The sequence below is a fragment of the Pseudorca crassidens genome, chromosome 13 (assembly GCF_039906515.1).
Source record: "Pseudorca crassidens isolate mPseCra1 chromosome 13, mPseCra1.hap1, whole genome shotgun sequence".
NCBI classification, from domain to species: Eukaryota; Metazoa; Chordata; class Mammalia; order Artiodactyla; family Delphinidae; genus Pseudorca; species Pseudorca crassidens.
In genome coordinates, this window is record NC_090308.1 from 81,270,248 (window position 1) to 81,293,027 (window position 22,780).

General features: G+C 42.7%; 1 protein-coding gene across 6 annotated transcripts in view; it reads right to left on the reverse strand.

Moving 5' to 3' along the window:
• Positions 1 to 22,780, reverse strand: part of SMAP1 (small ArfGAP 1) — a 148,785-nt gene that overhangs the window by 102,674 nt on the left and 23,331 nt on the right. The window contains exon 1 of one of the 6 annotated variants that reach the window (XM_067702845.1): positions 22,384 to 22,482. The exons of 4 other annotated variants lie outside the window; for them this stretch is intronic. The gene's annotated coding sequence lies outside the window, so the exon portion shown is untranslated. Of the gene's footprint in view, positions 1 to 22,169; positions 22,295 to 22,383; positions 22,483 to 22,780 lie in introns of those variants that run through there. One more of the 6 variants, XM_067702846.1, reaches the window with a different exon arrangement.

The following is a 22,780-nucleotide window of genomic DNA, read 5'->3' on the forward strand; positions in this document are numbered from 1 at the left end:
AACAAAAAAAAACAAGCTTCTTTAAAAATTCAGGTTTCTGTTTAAGTACATACTTTTTATCTAAAGGTGAGAGTGAATCTACAAAATACCACTGAGTCCAATAATTTCAACCCAGTAAAACTAAACACATTCCCCCAAAATTCCTTAGGAGGGAGGTTACGCATATACAATTTATGCCACAATATCCTGCTTTTAAATTTGAGAAGTGACACCTATAAGCTGACAAACATCTGGGACACGCTCTATTTAAATATGTTTGACTGTCGAGAGTGTCAAAATGAGTTAGTGGTCAACAGACCAGCACGGCCCATGTACTCGGCCACCTCTGAGCTGCATAACTTACCCTGGACTAGTAACAAACTGAGCTACCAGGTTCCCATCTGTTAGATGGAGTTAGAATGGCTGCCCTCAGTACTTAGGTGAGACACGTATGGAAAACATTTTTGAAGTTTTAAAGCACTACTTAAGTGCAAGTTACTGTCATGTTAAGAAATTTCGATAATCAAAATACAATACCTTTCTTTCTCTAGAGAAGTTCCTACATTGGTCTGTAAAACAACTGTATCTCAACTTTCCCTCTCAGGCAGTGGGTCCAGAGCATGAGGAGAAAACAAAGATTTTCAACACACTCCAAGTGGGGCTTCATTGTTACTAAAATAGAATGATTCCCCTCAGAATAATCTGCTACAACCTCAGCCAAATACAAATGGAGGCGTATCTACACAGCACGATTTTGCTGATGTGAAGGCTATGGCTGAATAAACTCGCATAATGGAATATGACTGTCCATGCAGGTAAAAAGCTGTAGCACCCAATACAGTGGCGCATTTTTATAAAAACGAAAGAAAGGGACTTTAATGTAAAAAACCTGGCACAAGAGTAACGCTAGCAAAAATTTTTAAATGGCTATATTACTATTGAGCAAAAGCTAGATATAATGAAATGTTAGATGATGTTTAGGTCTTACGAATTTAAGGCTATGAAAACCATTTTATTGATTCCTGCAAGGGAAAAAAAAAAACTTGTTATCACTTATGGGAAACTTTAGCCCCAATCACTTTTTAGCAATTGAAATAATAATGTAATTTTGTCCATGTATCTTTCTTTGGAACATAACTATCATAACTGAACAATATAGTCAAGAACCCCTAAAAATAGACTTTTAAAAGCCTAACCGAAATTACAAATGGGTTATCCACTCTATAAAATTAGCCTTGTGAGCTTAACTAAAAAGCTGGCTTGATAAAATAGTAGTTGCTTAACATGGTAGTCATGCAGTTACAGGTATGAAATCCTCATTTTCTTTCACCAAACTACTCAATGAGTACTTACCAATTCTGTGCCAAGTAAATGCTTTAAAAGACCATGGACACATGATAAAAAGCTAAGTTCCCAGACTCGGGAGGCCACACCAATATAAACAGGTATAACCATTTAAAAAACAATTTGGTGAAATGTAATCAAGTTCTAGATGAATAAACCCTTCCACCAGACGATCTGTTCTCTCTCTCTCTCTCTCTCTCACATACACACACACACGTGCTGACACACATACATATATGTTTATCAATTTTTGGTCATGATATGACACACCTATGTACACATATACATTCACACATACACAACACACCCTACAGCAGTATTTTAAACAGCAGGTCATAATTCATTAATTTAATCTCAACAAGTATTCACTTTTAAAAGGAAAAAAGATATGAGTGCATCACACAAAGGGTAAATATAACTTTGTTAAACTTTTTTAAAAAAATCAGTTGACATACATATATATATATACAGAAATCAGGTCACGTTATAAAGTGTTGTTTCTCTGGATCACAGTCAAATAAGACTGAAAACACTACAAACAAACTCATACATATATTCGGGACCTCCCTGGTGGCACAGCAGTTAAGAATCCGCCTGCCAATGCAGGGAACACGGGTTTCAGCCCTGGTCCGGGAAGATCCCACATGCCACGGAGCAACTAAGTCCATGCGCCACAACTCTAGAGCCCGCGAGCCACACTACTGAGCCTGCGAGCCACAACTACTGAGTCTGTGCGCCACAATTACTGAGCCCACGCGCCGCAACTACTGAAGCCCTCATGCTCTGAGGCCCGCGTGCTGCTACTGAGCCCACGTGCTGCAACTATTGAAACTCACGCACCTAGAGCCTGTGCTCTGCAACAAGGGAAGCCACCACAATGAGAAGCCCACGCACCACATTGAAGAGTAGCCCCCGCTCGCCACAACTACAGAAAGCCCGTGCGCAGCAACAAAGACCCAACACAGCCAAAAATAAATAAAGTTATAAAAAAAAACTCATATATATATACTCAAGAAGCCATGTAACCAGAATATTTTTAGCAGCATGATTTCTAAAAGATTGACAATACCTTAAAAACGTTCAACCCTATGATTATCTCCATACATGGAATATTACACAACAGTGAAAATGAATAGGCTGCACACATCAACATGGTTGAACGTTACGTTTGTAATCAATTTTAGCACAATGTAAGATATACGTAAGGGGCAAGGAGGACCCGAGCTACGGAGACAAGTCTGCTGGAAGGCGTGCAGGTCTCACAGAGAGCTTGAAATGAAGTTTAAAGGCTGTCTAGGAGGCCCCTGGCACAGAATATACCAAAACACATCTTGGCAAAGGCTAAACAAGGTGAGGATGGTAGGGGAGTCTGGGAGAGCTGAAGGGCAGGGCATTAGAGTAACAGGAAACTTTCAGGAGCTGACAGCGGAGGCAGCACAGCGGAACACCTCACACAGCAACAAAGGGACAGGCCCAGACCCCGTGGCAAGGCCCGCTGTCCTCTTGCAAGTTCACCACAGCACTCCCACTCACACATGCCCTTTCCTGCCTTCCTGCCTCTGCACGTGTTGCCCCTCCGCTCTGAATGTTCTCTCCAGGCCGCGGCAGGCCGGGCTCACTCGGCCACACACTGCCTCCTCCAGGTGACTTCGGTGACCCTGCAGCTCCAGCTGCCTCCCCCAGCTACCTCTCCCAGCTACTCTCCATCGTTCACAAGACTTACAACAACTCCTCTGAAGTTCACCTAAAAATCTAAGGTGAACAAAAAGACAAATACAGAAAAACACAAATAGATAAACAGCTGGAGGGTTTAACTATTTTAGCAGCTAAGTCTCCCACTAAGAAAAAGAAAAGAACTGCACGGTCAGTTCTAGATCGGTGTCTCCCAGCACATGCACATCCCTGGGGATGTGATGAAAATGCGGATTCTAATCTGGTAGCCCTGGACGGTGCCTGAGACTCTGCAATCCTGACAAGCAACCCAAGATGCCCATGCTGCCATCACAGACCACATTTAGAATAGCAAGATTCCAGATTACTTTTTGTATAAAATGTCTCATAGATAAAATAGTCCATTTTCTGCTGACAGCATCTATCTTCATTTGCCTGTGTGGTTTCTGTCCTTTTCCTCTTTCCATTTTATGTTGTTTGTTACCTCAAATTATCCCTTTTTGTGTTATGATTTTGTTACCAAATTGAAGTAGCTATAGTTATTTTCACTGCTTTCTTTTCCTTTAGCCTTTATGCTGTAATTAAATGTTTAACAACCTATTCTGATACAGTCACAATTTTCTGATTCTATTTACCACCTTACTCAAAGTTTGTGTACTTTTGCCTTTTCATTTCAGGTAGAACATGTCTTGTAAGGCAGGTCTGGTGGTGATGAACTCCCTCAGCTTCTATTTGTCTGGCAGAGCCTTTATTTCCCCTTCATATCTGAAGGGGAACTTTACTTGGCAGAGTATTCTCAGCTGACAGTTCTTCTCTTTCGGTGTTCTCAAAATATCTCTCCCCTCTCTTGGCCTGTAGAGTTTCTGCTGAGAAATCTGCTGGTAGCCTAATGGGGGTTCCTTTACAGGTGACCATCCTTTTTTCCTGGCTGCTTTAAAATTCTTTCTTTGTCATTGACTTTTGATAGTTTTAATATAATGTGTCTTGGAAAAGGTCTTTTTGCATTGAGACAATTAGGGTTCTGTTAGCTTTCCGAGCTTGTATATCCAGTTCCCTCCCCAGGTTTGGGACGTTCTCGGCTATTATTTCTTTAAAAAAAAAATATTTATTTATTTATTTGGCTGCGCCAGTTGCAGCACATGGGATTTTCGTTGCAGCATGCAGGATCTTTTAGTTGCGGCATACGAACTCTTAGTTGCAGCACGTGGGCTCTTAGTTGTGGCGTGTGGGATCTAGTTCCCTGACCAGGGATCGAACCTGGGTCCCCTGCACTGGGAGCGCGGAGTCTTAGCCACCAGACCACCAGGGAAGCCCCACAGCTATTATTTCTTTAAATAAGCTCTCTGCTCCCCTCACCCGCTCCTCTCCCTCTGGGACACCCATCACCCTAACATTGCCCTTCCTGAATGACTTGGACAGTACTCTCAGAATTTCTTCATTTTGTTTAGATCTTATTTCTCTGTCCTCTTCCACCTGTATCATTTCTATCTCTCTGTCTTCGAGTTTGCTAATTCTCTCTTCCATCTGCTCTGCTCTGTTTCCAGTGCCTTCTAATGTGTTCTTCATCTCCTTTGAGCTCTTCAGCTCCAGAATTTCTGTTTGGTTCTTTTTTTAGCGTTTCACTCTCTGCGGTAAAGTAATCCTTCTGTTCATTAATTTTATTCCTGAGCTCACTGAACTGCCTTTCTGACTTTTCTTATAGCTTGTTGAGTTTCTTCATGACAGCTATTCTGAATTCTCTATCAGTCAGACTGCAATATTCCACGACTTTAAGTTTGGTTTCTGGAGATCCGTCGTTTTCTTTTTGTGATGCCGTGTTACCATGGTTTTTCATGTCACCTGATGAGGTGTTCCTCTGCCAGTGCATCTGAAGTAGTGAACACCTCTCTTCTTTAAGTAAAACTTTTCTCCAACTTGATTCTAATGATTCAACTGGTTGGTAATTAGAGGCCTTTCTTTTGTTTTCCAGAAGGTGGCGCTAGGGCCCCAGTGTTTGGTTTCTCTTACCTGCACTGCCTCTGATCACATAGGAGGCTCTGCACTTTCCACCCTCCACCACGCCCGTCAGAGGTGTCCCTGGTGCCCTCCGTGACGCTGCTCATGACTCCAGGGTCGCTGGTGCCCTCATGCTCCCGGTGCTGCTGTACTGGGCTGCCACCTACGGCACTGGGATGGCGGCATCCCCACCTTGTCCAGAGTCTCCTGGCTTGCAAGCTCTGCTGCCACAGGGGAGGGTTTAGGGGGCAGCCAGGGCCATGGGGTTGTCAGGTATGCACAGGCCGCCGAGTCAGGGGCGCCACCATGACTGGAGGACCAGGGCCGCAATCCCCCTCCACTGCTGCCCGGCTCCCTGTGACCATGGGCGCTGCTGCAGCCGAGTGGCCAGGCGTGTGCACGGCCTTCTCTGCTTCTACTGGGTTCTCTGGGGCTGCAGGCTCAGCCGCCACGGCTACGGGTCCGGGCTCGCAAGCACTGCCTCGGCTGTTCCCCAGTTCAGCCTCCTCTGTGTGTTCCAGTCCACTCGCCTTTACATGGACAGATGTGTGGAACCCCCCGCATCTGGGGTGCTAGGCGGTGGACCTATGTTGAGTTATAGGCGTTTTACTGGTTGTAGACGGAGCGGGGAAGACAAAGGGGGTGTCTCATGCTGCCACGATGCGGACCTCACCCTCCGACTCTAGATTATGCTTGACAAAGTCTTAATCTCAAGCACTCTGCATACTTCCTGATCTGCTTTCATTATTCTTATTGAGTGTGTGACTTAAGCTGTGAAAATTTATTTTAACAAACTAAGAATCAAATCTGCTGAGGAAAAGAAGTCAAAAGTTTATTGAGAATTCAAATATTGGGTAATATTAAATTATCCATATCACCATCTCACTAAACACAACACAAATAAGCTAGCACCAACTCAACTCATATGAGTCAGCTGATAATCTCAACCACACGAAAGCAAAGCTCCAGTAACAGAACAGAAGGTACTATCTGGCCTCACTGATGTTATGGCACCTTGATTCATATTCATCATCAGTGAATCCTCAAGGACCACTCACAATCCAAACACACCCTGTTCAAAGACTGATAAACGTGGCAACAGTAAGAATGGAAATGAACGAACGTGAGAATCACCAGGAAGAACTGACAAGACTTAGTGACACAGGGACAGGCAGAGGGCACAGACCCAGATGCCTGCAAGTTCTGCTTTAAAGCATAAAGGGATCTAAAGCATACAGGTCCTTGCAGAGTCACAAAGCTTTGCAGGAAATCTGTTGAATGCTTTAAATAACAGTGACGCATCGAGATGAAAATGTCCAGCAAGCAATCAGGAACAGAAGACTAAAGCTCAAACTGGAGGTGTAAAGCACTGCCTTCAAGAGGACACCTGCAGTCTCAAGAACAAAAAGAGCAAAAAAAGAAGAACGCTAAGTCTTATGGAGAAAATGAAGAGCAGTGCAAAACCAGAGAAGGCCCGAGTTAAAATTTAAAAAAAAGATGGTCAAAGTGTCAAAAATTTCAGAGAAGTCCAGAAGAATGGGGCTAGGACAGAATGTGTGGGTCTTCGTTTCTGTACGAGGGCTTTCTCTAGTTGTGGCAAGTGAGGGCCACTCTTCATCGCGGTGTGCGGGCCTCTCACTATGGGGGCCTCTCTTGTTGCGGAGCACAGGCTCCAGACGCGCAGGCTCAGCAGTTGTGGCTCACGGGCCTAGTTGCTCCGCAGCATGTGGGATCCTCCCAGACCAGGGCTCGAACCCGTGTCCTCTGCATTGGCAGGCAGATTCTCAACCACTGTGCCACCAGGGAAGCCCGGACAGAATGTGTGGATGTGTTAACTGAGAAGGCATACGTGACCTCATGGAGAGTAGGCAGGGAAAGAGGGACTGAATTCATTCATTCTGAATTCCATTACCAGGTGGAGGGGGGCAGGAATTTACCTAATCTGAATCCCATTACCCAATTAAACTCTTTCTCCATTTCAGTGTCCAACTCCAAACCTCTACCACATCTATAATCTTGATCCTTCATAAATCAACTTTATTTTGCACTACTCCAAATTACACACTCGGGGAGCCAACTGGTTAGTCAGAAATCAGAAGACTCATTGCTTTCCCTAGAATACAACTCAGTTATCCAGTCTTAAAACTTTCCTGCACACCATTTCCCTTGCCTAGGATGTTCTGCTTGTGACCACACAAATCCTACCTCATCTTCAAGGCCTAAGCAGAGTCCCATATTCTCCAAAAAGCCTTTCCGTATGACTCCATACCTCCATTCCGCCTTCCTATAAATGTCTATAGCCCATGACAGCTTCTCTCACACAATACACAGCAAGTACCTGCTGTTTCTTCACTTGTACTTAGTCATGTCTACTAGAGTAAATGGTAAAGTTCTCACCAGGAAGGCTCTCCATGGCCTGCATCACCTAGTGTAAGGTCCAGATAAAGCAGCAGGCAGCGCAGTAAAAACTCTGCCAAGTCTGATGACTTGGTCAAATACACAAGTTCTTTAATACCTGAAGCAATCCATCTGTTTATTTAAAAATGGAAGCACAGGCAAAACCTATGAGGCACAAACTGTTCTTTTTAATATCCTTTTGCCATTCTTCCTTTTAATTAAAAAAAAAGCCCCCAAGTTTTAACTACAGACATGGCTGCCCAGACAGAGACTCCATTTCTCAGCTCCCCCTGCAGCAAAGTGTGGTCCCATGACCAAGTCCTGGCCAGTGGAATGTGAGCTGAAATGATGTGTGCTGACATTATCCATACTGGGCCTGTTCCCCTTGCCTCTTCCCCTTCCCCATGTGCTGAGAAGATGGGAAGAAGTGAACAACCTGCTACCTTGGATCCAGATATGCAAGCCTCATGGTGAAGAGGACAGAACTACTAGCTCATCTCCAGACTAATGTGAGGAAACAAACTTCTGTCCTGTTGAAGCCACAGTACTTGGGGGTCTTTCTGTTACAACAGCTAAGCCTGTAGTCCACCTAATTCAATGTGCAGTATATTTGCATGTTGGCAGCAGTCATAAGAACGCACCAGAGATTTATTCCTTACTTCAGAGCCGAAACTGTAAGAAGAGGTGTTTACGAATAATAAAGCACATTTTCATCAAACCTTAGTTTTCTAGACTCAATTTAAATCACCAAATATGTACTAAGTGTCTAGTTTCACCAAAGTATTAAATGAAGGAAACAAAACAGAGTTCCTGCCTTCAGGGAGCTTGCACTCTAATAAGTCATTCAGTGGTTACAGTGTAAGTGCAAAGGATGTGGAAACACAAGAGAGGAAAAGATGAATGTAGGGCGGGGATATTAGTACAGCCTTTGCAGAGACAGTGGCAATTCAGGTGGTCACTAAAACGTAAGTCCAGTTACAGCAGGTAAGGTCTGGACAAGGTATAAGGACAAGGTACATTCTACGTAAAATGCACAGTGGCCCTTCCACCTTGAAGAGCTTCAGCTGTGCTGTAATGCTGCAGCCAAAAAATACAATACCACAGCACCTGATTTCTGCTAAGTTTCTTTATTTAAATACTGATTTGATTTTTTTTTAGGTTGTGATATATATATGCACCTAAAATTTGTATAGTACAAGTGACTACTAGCTTTCAGATAGAGATTAAAGACAGTTTTAAAGCACAGAAAGTAGAAAGACTGAGGTTTCCTGAATGAGAAACCATTATATATCTAAATAATGTAAAAACATACTATATATCTAAAAAAAAGAACAGGCATTTTACTGAGAATTCATTATACTTTCCTTATAGATCTCATACCATTTGAGAAATAAGATGAAATCGTATGCTCTTCTGAGAAGAAACTTCTCAAGTTTCTGATTACCATGACAGACCAGCAAACAGAAAAGCTTCTTTGAATTTTTTATGAGGAACAAAGAACATATCACTAACTGCTAACGTAACTTCCTGTCAAGACTTAATCCTTCCATAAAGCCTTCTCCAATTCCCCTAAAACTTTTTACATAACATTTATCACAGTGATTTACAGTTAACTGTTTTAGCTGTCTTTTCTGTGACACAGTGATCTCTTTGAGCACAGAGACTTCATTTTATTGATCTTTGCATGCTCTGTACCCAGCACAACGTCTGGTATAAAACCGTAGGCAGTCTCTAGCTTACAAGTGATACCTAAGACCTTGTACCACCGGAGTTACTGCTGCCAAAACATGCAGGAAAGTATTTTTAGAGGAAACTAACATCTTACTGAACATGCAAGACATTATTCATTGTATTTCTAGGAACCCTGCTTGATTTAATCCTAATAAACATATGAGGTAGATAATATTACCACACCATTTTTAGGACTGAGAAGTTTTGGGCCAAAACAAAGGAAAAATGCTAGAAAGCGGGACAGAGAGCTAAGAGTATGCCATGGGCAGATGCCAAACTGCACTTGTGAATACGCTGCATCTCCTACGATGATAATTCCATCCTTCCAAACAAAATTCCCTTCCACTGGATGACTGGTTTGAAATGCCAAGTCACTTATTGTTGAAGCCAGTAATACAGATTTAAAAATGCAAATAATCTCTTTATCTCTGTAGAAGTATCAATTCTTCCCACATTATTATAAGTTCATTTAATTCTTTCCTCATAATACCCAAGATTAGAGGCAGTAAGAACTGTATTTGGTCTGGTTTTATTTGTTGGAGAAGGAAATTGCCAAGGATAGAGAATTTTGACCAAGGGGAACAGAGGGGAGGAGGGCAAAATCACCTGGGACGGGAAAGGTAATCCACACGGCAGCACCCTATGAGTGGTGGCTGGGTTTCTAGGGAAAGGGAGACACACCAAGCAGTAAAGGGGTCCTGAAGAGGAGCCACCTACACCAAAACGCGGCCAGGACCAAGGCTGAGCCGAGGACGACGGCCTTTTTGTTTTGCTGCCACGAGGCGCTTCATTCCTCACCCAGGAGCACTGACTGCCTTTCAGGGCTCACAGTCGGCTAAGTTTCAGGCCAGGTCTGCTTAAGGACGACCAAGGGAGCCAGCAACAGCCCATAAGACATGTTTTCCACATGTAAACAGCTAAACCACTAACCTGCAAAAGAACCAGTGTGGAGGTAGGGGTGGGGGGGGGGCGCGAGCCTGCGGGTAAGCATGAGGGATCTTTCTGGAATGACAGGAATGTGCTAAATGTGCTAGCGGTGCCAGTTACAAAACTCTGCTAATACATGAAAAATCACTGAAGTATACACTTAAAAGAAGTGAATTTTAAAGCATGTAAATTATCATCTCAGTAAGGCTGCTTAAAAAAAAAACAACTTTATACGTGTCTTTAAATGTAGGAATGAAATATCATACATTCCTTTTACTACTTTTTCTTTAATTTACCAAAAAAGGAAGAATGGCAGCCAGTAGGGGAACCAGTAGGCTGAAGTTGAGAAGACGTTACAGGGTGATCTCAGGACGTAAGGTCTGGCAGATACACAGAAGCGTCGGCCAGGAAGACACGGACACAGATCATGTTAAAACGGTTTCATAATTAAACCCATAAGTTTAAACAGTAGTTCCATTAATACTATTTCAACAGCAGTTATTTTAAAGTGCCAAACAGCTTCTTCCAGCAAACATACTCAACAGAATGTGTAGTTCACTTTTTAAAAAAATTATTTCTATACAATTTTTAAAGGTTGCACTCCATTTACAGTTATTACAAAATATTGGCTATAATCCCCATGTTGTACACTACATCCTTGTAGCCCATCTTACACCCAATAGTTTGTACCTCCCCCTCCCCCTATCTTGCCCCTCCCCCTTTCCCTCTCCCCACTGGTAAACACCAATTTGTTCTCTATATCTGTGAGTCTTCATTCTTTTTTGTTTTATTCACTACTTTGTTGTATTTCTTAGATTCCACATATAAGTATTTGTCTTTGTCTGACTTACTTCACTAAGCGTAATACCCTCCAAGTCCATCCATGTTGCTGCAAATGGCACTATTTCATTCTTTTCTATGGCTGAGTAATATTCCATTGTATATATGTACCACACCTTCTTTATCCATTCATCTGTCAATGGACACTCAGGTTGCTTCCACATCTTGGCAAAGGTAAATAATGCTGCTATGAACACTGGGGTGCATGTATCCTTTCGAATTAGTGTTTTTGGTTTTTTTAGATACATACCCAAGGGTGGAATTGCTGGGTCATATGGTAGTTCTATTTTTAGTTTCTTGAGAAGCCTCCATACTGTTTTCCACTATGGCTGCACCAACTTATTGGGCTGGCCGAAAGTTTTGTTCATTTTTTTCCATAAGATGGCTCTAGTAGCACTTAGTTGTCTTTAACGTCATTCGAAACAATTCTGTTAGATTGTATGAGACAGCTTTCATATCAGCGTGCATTTAAAAAGACTTATCAAAATTGGTGAATTATTGTGGAACCATTTTAATATTGAAGATGGAAGAAAAAAAGCAACATTTTCAGCATATTATGCTTTATTATTTCAAGAAAGGTAAAAACGCAACCAAAACACACAAAAAAATTTGTGCAGTGTATGGAAAAGGTGCTATGATGACTGAACGTGTCAAAAGTGGCCTGCGGGGGCTTTCCTGGTGGCGAAGTGGTTGAGAGTCCACCTGCCGACGCAGGGGACACGGGTTCGTGCCCCGGTCCAGGAGGATCCCACATGCCACGGAGCAGCTAGGCCTGTGAGCCATGGCCGCTGAGCCTGCGCATCCGGAGCCTGTGCTCCGTAGTGGGAGAGGCCACGACGGTGAGAGGCCCGCGTACCGCAAAAAAAAAAAAAATGTGGCCTGCAAAGTTTTATGCTGGAGATTTCTCGCTGGACGATGCTTCACGGTCGGGTAGACCAGTTGAAGTTGACAGCAATCAAATGGAGACATTAACTGAGAACAAGGAACGTTATACCACACGGGAGATAGCTGACATACTCAAAATATCCAAATCAAGCACTGAAAATCATTTGCACCAGCTTGGGTATATTAATCGCTTTGATGTTTGGGTTCCACGTAAGTTAAGCGTAAAAAACCTTCATGACCGTATTTCTGTGTCCAATTCTCTACTTAAACGTAATGAAAACGTTCCATTTTTAAAACAAACTGTGACAGGTGATGAAAAGTGGATACTGTACAACAATGTGGAACGGAAGAGATCATGGGGCAAGGGAAATGAACCACCACCAACCACATCAAAGGCCAGTCTTCATCCAAAGAAGGTGATGTTGTGTATATGGTGGAACTGGAAGGGAGTCCCCTATTATGAACTCCTTTCAGAAAACCAAATGATTAATTCCAACAAGTACTGATCCCAATTAGACCAACTGAAAGCAGCACTCGACAAAAAGCATCCAGAATTACTCAACAGAAAACGCATAATCTTCCATCAGGATAATGCAAGACTCCAAGTTTCTTTGATGACCAGGCAAAAACTGTTACAGCTTGGCTGGGAAGTTCTGATTCATCTGCCATAGTCACCGGACATTGCACCTTTGGACTTCCATTTATTTCAGTCTTTACAAAATTCTCTTAATGGAAAATTTTCAATTCCCTAGAAGACTATAAAAGGCACCTGGAACAGTTCTTTGCTCAAAAATTTAAAAAGTTTTGGGAAGATGGAATTACGAAGTTGTCTGAAAACTGACAGAAGGTAGTGGAAAATGGGTGAATATGTTGTTCAATACAATTCTTGGTGAAAATGAGAAATGTGTCTTTTATTTTTACTTAAAAACCGAAGGCACTTTTTGGCCAACCCAATACATTCCCGCCAACAGTGCACAAGGGTTCCCTTTTCTCCACATCCTCACCAACATTTGTGATTTGTGTTCTTTTTGATGATGGCCATTCTGACAGGTGTGAGGTGATACTTCATTGTGGTTTTGATTTGCACTTCTCTGCTGATTAGCGATGTTGAGCATCTTTTCACGTGTCTGCTGGCCATCTGCATTTCTTTTTTTTTTATTATTAATCTACTTATTTAATTTTGGCTGTTTTGGGTCTTCGTTACTGCGCGCAGGCTTTCTCTAGTTGCAGCGAGCAGGGGCTACTCTTCATTGCAGTGCACGGGCTTCTCACTGCGGTGGCTTCTCTTGTGGAGCACAGGCTCTAGGCATGCAGGCTTCAGTAGTTGTGGCACATGGGCTCTAGGGTGCGCAGGCTTCAGCAGTTGTGGCTCGCGGGCTCTAGAGCGCAGGCTCAGCGTAGCGCAAGGGCTTAGTTTCTCTACGGCATGTGGGATCTTCCCGGACCAAGGATCGAACCCATGTCCCCTTTGTTGGCAGGCAGATTCTTATCCACTGCACCAGGGAAGTCCCATCTGCATTTCCTCTTTAGAAGAATGTCTGTTCAGTTCTTCTGCCCATTTTCTAATTGGGTTGTTTGTTTTTCTAATGTGGAATTGTACGAATTGTTTACATATGTTGGATATTAACCCCTTATCAGTCATATCATTTGCAAATATCTTCTCCCTTTCAATAGATTGTCTTTTCTTTTTGTAGATGGTTTCCTTTGCTATGCAAAAGCTTTTAACTCTAATTAGGTCCCAATTGTTTATTTTTGCTTTTATTCCCTTTACTTTTTTAGGAGACAGATCTAAAACATATACTGCCATGATCTATGTCAAAGAGTGTTCTGCCTATGTTTTCCTTTTTAGTTTATTTTTTAAAACACTAAATATTTTAACATACAATATTTTACTAGGAAGGAAATAAAATGTTCTTTAAAATATCCTTTTTTGGGCTTCCCTGGTGGCGCAGTGGTTGAGAGTCCGCCTGCCGATGCAGGGGACACGGGTTTGTACCCCGGTCCGGGAAGATCCCACATGCCGCAGAGCGGCTGGGCCCATGAGCCATGGCCGCTGAGCCTGTGCGTCTGGAGCCTGTGCTCCGCAACGGGAGAGGCCACAACGGTGAGAGGCCCGCGTAGCGCAAAAAAAAAAAAATTAAATTAAAAACTAACTAAATAAAATATCCTTTTTTAAAAAATCTGAAAGTAACATTTTGGTATGACCTACTTGTCTACGGTTGATCTACCTCATATTCACATTTTTCTGTAAAGTGGCATCAGTAATGCAACAACATGACAAGTAGGGATAACATCTGACAGTTTGTGCACAACTTTTCAAGATTCAAAAAGAGTCACTACAATGCTGATTACAAGACAGGTTCCACGTGCTATTTTAATCAATCATTTTCTGGAGGCTAGAATATGAAGCATTAATACAGGCCAAGTGAGTGTGAACACTCAAAAATGAGCTCACAGCAACTTTCTACCTTAGGTAGTTAATTTCTTCTCCTAAAATTTGTCTGAAACAGGACTGACATTAAATAGTTTAAAAGGGGGGGGGGGGGATTTTTGTTTTATTTTTTTCAGAAAAAAGAAATGACCTGGGCTTCCCTGGTGGAGCAATGGTTAAGAATCCGCCTACCAATGCAGGGGACACGGGTTCGAGCTCTGGTCCGGGAAGATCCCACATGCTGCTGAATAACTAAGCCCGTGTGCCGCAACTACTGAGCCTGCACTCTAGAGCCTGCGAGTCACAACTACTGAGCCCAAGTGCCACAACTACTGGAGCCCACACTCCTATAGCCCGTGCTCCGTGACAAGAGAAGCCAGCGCAATGAGAAGCCCGCGCACTGCAACAAAGAACAGCCCCCACTCGACATAACTAGAGAAAGCCCGTGCGCAGCAACGAAGACCCAACACAGCCAAAAATAAAATAACTTATAAATAAATAAATAGTTTAACATGGTCTGCCTGGTCCACGTGAAACCGTGAGGAAAGGCAAGTTCAAAACGTGCTATCAGTAAACATGATCTTCACTAAAAACAAGGAATTAGCTCACTAGTTTTAACTTAAAATAAAAATCCACTTGGGAAAAATACTTTTTTTTAGTACTACAAGACTTAATTTTTTTGTTTCTGCTGCCAGAATACATGTTGGTAGTTATAAGGAAGAGGGTGCAGGCATGAAAGAACAAAGTAAAGAAGCCAAAAGTGAGTTACTATTTTATAAAGTCAGGGAGTATACACAGCATAGTTGTGAAGAACAGATTTTTCAGACTGCAGGTAACAGCCCATTATGTGTTATATCTATTCTGGGTTAAACATAACAATACAGAACAGAACAGAGTGTGCGACATTACAGTAAGAGTCACTATCCACGAAACAGTTCTTTCAGTCATACGTACGTATGTACTGACTCACCATGTGAAATGTTTTTTTCTCAATGTGTCTCCAAGACAAAAGTTTGAGCCACTGCTGACTCCACCATTTTATTGTGTGAGTTTGGACCCCTCCCTAAGCTTTGGTTTCCCTATCTGTGAAATGGTGCTGAAAATAGAAAGCTGACAATAATGGTTATGGAAAACATCAAATGAGATAATCTTCATGAAACACAGTATCTGACACAAAGTAAGCTCTTGAAAAGTATTAATTTTTCATTAATATATAACCCAATTAAGCATGCTAGGTATTACCCCTCTGAAGATTGGCTTGTTAAGATTTTTCATTTTAATTTTTAAGTAAGGTCACTTGGATCATATAAAGATAAAAACCAAAGCAATAAACCCCAACAGTAAATGTTTTCTTAAAGAAATCAAAATAAGATCCACCAACTTTGCCGTCAAAATCTTGATCTATCACCAGGCCAAGATCTGAACAGAATGGTAAGGTTTGGCGCCTCTGTTTCCCTTTGGGTGTTTCTAATTACACCATTATCCAAAACTTTTTAATTTTTTTCTCTCCCTAACCAAGCGTCACCACTCTTCCCCATTCAGGCCTTCATTCCTTGGTAAACATGCCAAACTGCCACACTTCACACAATCGTAGTGGACCTTAGGTTCATGAAGTAGTTACTCAATGAAGGCAGCATAACAGCTCTTCTACAGAGAAAGGCCCGCGTCTGAACAGCCAAGACACTTAAACGGCTATGAACTACAGACAAATTATGTGACCCCTCTAAACGTCAGTTTCCAAAACTATCAAACAGGGCGACTTCATCTACACCTTTTAGGGTCCCTTGAAATTACAGCACCTAGCACAGAGGGAACTATACATGTCAAGTCTAGTCCCCTTTACTGACAAGGCCATCCTGTCACTCCTTAAACATTTCAAGTAATAGAGTGTTACCATCTTGCAGCCTACATGAACCACACTCAATTACATCTATCAGAAAATTCTCTCTTATACTAATATGAAAATGCCACGAGTTCAAAGGAGGAACAGATCAGGATGAGCTGAAGCAGCAGGACGCAGTTTCATTCAAAGGCAGCTTCTGGAATGCAGTGGGACCTGAAGTGGGCCAGGGGAGACGGATGAGGGTCAGATAAGCAGAGAAAACTTAGAAGGTTAATCGTTCATTCACTCATTCATTGACTCGCCGTCATCAAAAATGTGCTGAATGCTTATTATGTGCCAAGAACTTTCTAGATGGTGGGGATCCAGAAGGGAAATAGAACACATGAAAGTCCCTGCCCTCATGAGCTACGTGTTCCAGTGGAGCAAGAGAGAGACACAAACAAGCTGTAAAATGTTTAGGATCTCAGATTGTGATAAGGGCTATGGAGAAAAGAAAATTAAGTGGGTACGGAGAATAGCAAGTGCTTAGAAAAAAAGCTGGGATGCAATTTTAAATACAACGGTCAGGGAACACAACACTGATGAAGTGGCATTTGAGCAGAGCCCCAAAGCAAGGAAACAGGCAGATATCTGGGGAAAGGGTTCCAGACGGAGAGAATAACAAGCACACAGACCCTGAGGTAATTCCAGTAGGATTAAAAACCACACACACACACACGTAGAGTGAAGGCACATAGCACCTCTGGTCAATAGCTTCTAACAAAACATGAAGGATAAGAGCATAAGTGAAAATACAGGCGGAAGACACTGCAAAGAGTCTGGACTCCCAAATTTGATTTTATGCTATTAGCAACAAGGACTCACTGAACAGTTATGAACAGGCCAGTGAAATGAATGAAACCACAGCTTAAGAAAAAGCATAATGAATGCTCGATTATTCAGAGTTTACAATTATCTGTTAACTACACAGTAACAAAAAGTAACTTGCTTTTTCTTCACCTTCTTCAGATGCTGGCTCAATTAACACCAACTTTCAACATTAAGTGAAAAAATGAATTTAAATAATTAGTGTCTTTATATTTTTGACATATACATTTTATATATTAATACTATGGATTTAAAAAAAAGCCTTGATATGGGGAAAGCAGAAACTGTGGCTAACATGATATTCTGAATTAGCTACAAAGTTCAACTACTTTTTTGTCTTTCACGTTCACGAATAATGGAGATGGCTGATTAAGCCCACTTCATGTCTTCGGCATCAGTAATAAATCAATGAAACACTGATAAATCACGACTTCAACAAACATCACTGTGGAACATACCAGTCTTGTTTGCATTTTTAGCGTGAGGACTCAGTGCAAAGACTAAGCCAAATTCTGTACCTGTTTGAGAACAGCAAGCTATAATTACATAAACAGATGTTTTCAATAGTACAAAAAAGAATGCGATGATCTCTGAAACATGAAATATGTAATAATATGCTGCAGACCATAATCAAATGTTTTGACTTGAAAAAACTCTGTGACATCAGTCAGCAAAGTAACATCAAATTTATATCTGAAGAGCTTATCATAAGAGACTTCCTCTACAAACAAAGTCAGCCTGTAGAGGACGGGGAGGACGGACTTGGTGGCTGGCCCCTGCTGCATCCAGCAAGTCGGCAGAGGCAGGCCTGGAACTGAAATGGGGCAGCAGGGCAGCAGCAGCATCAGTAGTCCTGCCACGTCCTCCTGTGTTGTGCCAGTGGCTCTAAGCATTACATGAAAACAAATGTTCTGAGAAAATTCAATGTAACTATTCTCTCCAGGGAGCCTAGGGAAAGTTAAGGTTTCAGTAAAAAGAAACAGAAGTTTTAAAATTAATTTTCTTTTTGTGCCCCTTTTCTACTAAAATATTATACTGAGTTCCAGGTTTCTAGCCAACATGAAGGAACAGACACTGAGTTTACCCTATTGACTTAAAAAACCTTAAAAACCAAACAAACTATGTAAGACAATATTCCTGAAGAGACTGGGAACGAAGAGACGGAAGAGGACGCACTTCCTGCCTGGGGGAAGTCCTCGCCATGCACAGGGAAGATAAATCGAGGAGCAGCCCGGTGGTCTCCCTACAATGGAGCCAGGACCACAGAGATCAAATGGCTAGATTCCCTAAGGCAGAGTACAGGAGAGGAGGGAGGCACACAGAGAACGCCTGTTCTGTGAAAGATCACCTTCAGGTACACAACCAAGTACTACTAATCTGCAAGTATGAGGAACCCACAGAAGACAGGGAAAGTACCATCCAAAGCTCAAAACAGTCAAGGATCGTGTCTGTGCCCATCAGCCAGACCAGAGAACCTCATCACTCATGGAGCATCAGATGGGGAATTCAGAAGAATCTTGCCTATTAGCAGGGAAAACTAACTCTAGAGTAAATGCTGTTCTAGTTTCACCTAACAAAGCTTACAAGCAAGATCTGAAAGGGTCAGACTATTTCCAAATAACTGCATCAAAAGAAAAAAAACCCTCAAGCATATTTATAGAAACACAAAAAAATCCAGAACCAACAAGCAAAATTCACAATATCTAGCATCCAATAAAACATTACCAGGCATGCTAGAAGCGGGAAAATACTATCTATAGAGAGGAGAAAAGTCAATCAATTGAAACTGGCCCCAAAATAACATAAATGATAAGATTAGGAGACAAAGACATTATTATCACCTGTGACTTCCATATGTCCAAGAAGTTACAGGAAAGACTGAACAAGGGCTTCCCTGGTGGCGCGGTGGTTGAGAATCTGCCTGCTAACGCAGGGGACACGGGTTCAAGCCCTGGTCTGGGAGGATCCCACATGCCGCAGAGCAACTAGGCCCGTGAGCCACAACTACTGAACCTGCGCGTCTGGAGCCTGTGCTCCGCAACAAGAGAGGCCCCCATAGTGAGAGGCCCACGCACCGCGATGAAGAGTGGCCCCCGCCTGCCGCAACTAGAGAAAGCCCTCGCATAGAAACGAAGACGCAACACAGCAAAAATAAATAAAAAAAGAAAGAAAGAAAAGACTGAACAAGTAGAGGCATGGAATGGGATGGGGGGGAATGTATATATATGTATATATATGTGTGTGTGTATATATATATATGTGTGTATATGTATGTATTTGTGACTACTACAGATGCAAACTACAATGCCTGAGATAAAAAACACACTGGGGAGAATTAAGAGGAGATTAGACAACACATAAAAATATATTAAAGAGGACTTCCCTGGTGGTGCAGTGGTTAAGAATCCGCCTGCCAATGCAGGGGACACAGGTTCGAGCCCTGGTCCAGGAAGATCCCACATGCCGCAGAGCAACTAAGCCTGTGAGCCACGACTACTGAGCCCGCGCACCTAGAGCCCGTGCTCTGCAACAAGAGAAGCCACCGCAATGAGAAGCCCTTGCACCACAACAAAGCAACTACACTACTGGGCACTCACCAAATAAACGGAAACTTACACAAATGTACAGCATTATTTCTAACAGTCAAAAACTAGAAACAGCCCAGAGTTCCTTCAACGAGTGAATGATTATACAAACTGTAGGACATACATACCATAAGATTCCACTCCTTTTTTAAAAATTTTATTTATTTGTTTATTTTTGGCTGCGTTGGGTCTTCGTTGCTGTGCTCAGGCTTTCTCTAGTTGCAGCAAGCGGGGGCTACTCTTCGTTGCGGTGTGTGGGCTTCTCATTGCGGTGGCTTCTCTTGTTGCAGAGCACGGGTTCTAGGCACGCGGGCTCAGGAGTTGTGGCTTGTGGACTCTAGAGCGCAGGCTCGGTAATTGTGGCACACGGGCTTAGTTACTCCGTGGCATGTGGGATCTTCCCGGACCAGGGCTCAAACCTGTGTCCCCTGCATTGGCAGGCGGACTCTTAACCACTGAGCCACCAAGGAAGTCCCAATTCTACTCCTTAATAAAACAGAAAACTATTAATACATGTAACAACCTGGGTGAATCTCCCAAGAATTACACTGAGCAAATAAAGCCAGTCCCAAAGTATCAGACATTCCCATTCATATAACATTTTTTAAATGACAAAATTTTACAAGTGGAACCAAATGTAAAATAGACAGCTAGTGGGAAGCAGCCACATAACACAGGGAGATCAGCTCAGTGCTTTGTGACCACCTAGAGGGGTGGGATAGGGAGGGTGGGAGGGAGGGAGACGCAAGAGGGAGGAGATATGGTGATATATGTATATGTATAGCTGATTCACTTTGTTATAAAGCAGAAACTAACACACCATTGTAAAGCAATTATACTCCAAAAAAGATGTTTAAAAAAAAGGTACCTTCCTTTGTCAAAAAAAAATTAAAGCCATTTTTATAATCATTAAAGATTCATAACAGTTGAAATTAAAAAAAGAAAGTTTTACAAATGGAAAACAGATTCGTGGTTGCCAGAAGCAGGGATGGGAGGGGGCACGGGGGATGGGAGGAAGGCGTGTGTGGCTATAAAAGAGCAACACGAGAGATCCTGGTGGTGCTGGAACTGTACAGAAAACATGCCCTCACGCACACACGAATGCAAGTAAAACTGCAGAAATCACTGTAAAATTGGAAATTGTATCAATGTCAATATCCTAGTTGTGATACTGTAGTTTTGCAAAATGTTGCCATTAGAGAAATCTGGGTAAAATGTATTCTTTTTAAACGATCAACATATATTAAGTATGATTCACAATGTCACAAAGTCTTAGTTTCTCTAAATATGCTCTGATTTATATCTTTCATTCCATCCCAAACACACACCAAAAGGAGAAAGCAGCTATCACCTCAATTAAATGGCACAGAGAAAGATGGCCAATATTTTTAACTTTAACTTTAATCTTCAAAACAGAGAAAGAAAACACTACAAATGCTCAATGCTCTACATTGAGAAAACTGTACCGTAATCATTTGGCAATAAAAGCAGTAAATTACAGGGCTTCCCTGGTGGCGCAGTGGTTGAGAGTCCGCCTGCGGATGCAGGGGACGCGGGTTCGTGCCCCAGTCCGGGAAGATCCCACATGCCCCGGAGGGCTGGTCCCATGAGCCATGGCCACTGAGCCTGCGCGTCTGGAGCCTGTGCTCCGCAACGGGAGAGGCCACAACAGTGAGAGGCCCGCGTACCGCAAAAAAAAAAAAAAATTGCAGTAAATTACATGGTACAAAAAAATCTTAATAAACTAAAATCCTACTAAACATATTCCCTCAGTTAAAACTGTTTTCATATGAAAAGGGTACATGCCAAAGAAAGAAATTCGTTGTAAATGTAAAAACAATGATTACTTCATGACAATGATAATCCTTGTTATTTAAAACTCAGAACAGCACTGTCAATTGAACTTTCTGAGATATGAAAACATTCTTTAATCTGCACTGTCCAACACAGTAGCTATTAGCCATTTGTGTGGCTTTCAGGCCTTGATATGTGGCTAGTGGGAGTAAGGAAGTGAATATTTAAGTTCGCTTAAACAGCATATGGCTAGTGGCCAACCACACTGGACAGAGCAGATCTAGAACTTACAGAAAAGTTCAGAAAAGAATACGAACACACACAATATAAAAATGATCATCAGTGTGGTAGAGACAGTCATATTTCTCACCCACAGCACTATCGGCCTCTGGGGAAGAACAATTCATCGTGCAGGATTTCCCTAAGAAGAATACAGTCCTTTCAAACAATAAAGGTTTTTTTTCCCGCAAATTTGTTTTTTTGGCCACTCTTGATATTACAGGGTATTATTTCATTCAAACGAATGACTGAAGCTACAGAGTTAAGAGCAATAGTACATTTTGACCAGCAGAGGGCAGAGAGACGTCACAAACACCACACTTTATATGCCAATTTCAAATGTCTGAGAAGTCCAAATGTATTGAATCCAAAGACACTACTACATTCACTTACACAAAAGGGACTGTACCTACTGAAGTAAAAGAGGAAATGTGCTAAAAGAAACGTATATTTTTCAAAAATAAACTAGCAGGTCTCCCCAGAAAAGTTTTGTCAATTTTATCAGTTTATTTAAGAGTTAACTGTAATTCTTTAAACAAAACAAAATAACCCTGGCAAATAAAATGTCAACCAAGCCTTAATTTCAAGGTCATTTACTTACATATTAACACTTTTCCATGGGTTGCAAAATAAATTCTAAACAATTTTCCTCACAGTGTAAAAGCTGTCAGAATCCGTAGGAAAATAAAGCATTCCATTCAAAAATAAACTAAACGCGGAAAACAAGACAAACAATGGCATCTGGCAAAGGTGCTAAGAAGCGGCCCAGGTGTGCATGAGGACCACCAGAGAGACGCCGGCACGCTGAGACCCACCCTGTCACTGCCGACTCCAGGGCGGCTGGGCTTCGCTCCATCACACTCCCGCAGAGAGCCGGAGAGGCTTCCCGTCCACCGGCCCAGGGCCCCTCGCAGCCCCGCCCTCCCCTCCGCACCACCCGAGGCCCGCCCCTCTCCCAAGGCTTCTCCCAGCAGCCGGAGCAGCCCCCAGCTCCCGGCGACTCCACCTCCCTCCCGCCTCCTCCCTGCGGCCCCGCCCCCGACCCCGACCCCGCCCCCGCTTCTGCGATGCAAGGCCCTCGGCCGGGAACACCGGGGCAGGCCTCCGGGGCCAACGACCCCCGAGCCCCTCCCTAGCCTTCCGCCTGGCGCCTGGAACGGGAAAGGCCGGTGCACTCGGTGGACGCCCGAGCCGCTCCCAGCCCCTCCTCCC